General features: G+C 39.5%; 1 protein-coding gene across 1 annotated transcript in view; it reads left to right on the top strand.

The window, feature by feature from the left end:
• Window positions 1-1,305, top strand: part of LOC117937619 (nebulette-like) — a 76,525-nt gene that overhangs the window by 55,819 nt on the left and 19,401 nt on the right. The gene's annotated exons all lie outside the window — the stretch shown is intronic.

Raw genomic sequence — 1,305 nt, 5'->3', positions numbered from 1 at the left:
GGTCTAGACCTGCTCTACCTGTAAATTATAGAGAGGTCTAGACCTGCTCTATCTGTAAATTATAGAGAGGTCTAGACCGGCTCTATCTGTAAATTATAGAGTGGTCTAGACCTGCTCTATCTGTAAATTATAGAGTGGTCTAGACCTGCTCTTTCTGTAAATTATAGAGTGGTCTGGACCGGCTCTATCTGTAAATTATAGAGTGGTCTAGACCTGCTCTATCTGTAAATTATAGAGCGGTCTAGACCTGCTCTACCTGTAAATTATAGAGTGGTCTAGACCTGCTCTATCTGCAAATTATAGAGAGGTCTAGACCTGCTCTATCTGTAAATTATAGAGTGGTCTAGACCTGCTCTACCTGTAAATTATATAGGGGTCTAGACCCGCTCCATCTGTAAATTATAGAGCCGGTCTAGACCTGCTCTATCTGTAAAGGGTCTTGAGATAAATCTTGTTATGATTTGATACTATAAATAAAATCAAATTGATCAAGACTAAACTAAAGATCTTCCTCCTGGATCACTGCTAAAAGAAGCCCCTGCAGATTCCTTTGGGGTGTGAAGACGACTGTGTGTATATGAAGGGTATTTGAAGGGTATTTGAAGGTTATATGAAGGGTAATGTGCATGTCTTTGTACATCACTGATCCTCTTGGTGTTCTCCCTGGCGAGGACGATCTCGGGCGTCTCGGGGACCGAAGACATCAGGCCTCTCATCAGCTTGGAGTCCCAGCTGTACCGCAGCTAGGGGGCGACACAGAGCTGCTGTAAACACACAATACTGCAGGATGGGAGTTATTGAAGGGACATTTTCTCTGAAGAAAGGCAAGAATGTAGGATGAGATTCATTTGGGGAATATTTAGATAACCCTCCTGTTCTCCTCGGGGTCAAATCTGACCCCTTTTAAAAATGTCTACATCAGAAATATGGCATATTTAACCACATTACTAGATTAAATGCAACGCTCTGCAAATCCAATGAATCACTTTCATAGTATTTTGGGTGTAAATTGAATTGTATTCAAATCAGCATCCTGACCAAACTCATCCAATCAACATCTTAATCATTAGTGAAAATAATTCATAATGTCTGCTTTATTAACTCAAATATTATGAATAATTCTATATAAATGAGGGTTATTGCCCATGAATTCCAAAAAGTAGTGAAACTAGTGGTAGTAATGCAATAAACAAATTATGCGTTGAAAATGTCAAATGTGGAAAAAAGGATGAAAAAAAAAAAAGTGTTCCTCTTTTCGACCCGGGAAGACAACACACGGGGCAACTGATTAAATAAGTACTGTGA

The sequence above is a fragment of the Etheostoma cragini genome, chromosome 22 (assembly GCF_013103735.1).
Source record: "Etheostoma cragini isolate CJK2018 chromosome 22, CSU_Ecrag_1.0, whole genome shotgun sequence".
Taxonomy (NCBI): Eukaryota; Metazoa; Chordata; class Actinopteri; order Perciformes; family Percidae; genus Etheostoma; species Etheostoma cragini.
This window is presented reverse-complemented; position numbering and strand designations above follow the sequence as displayed.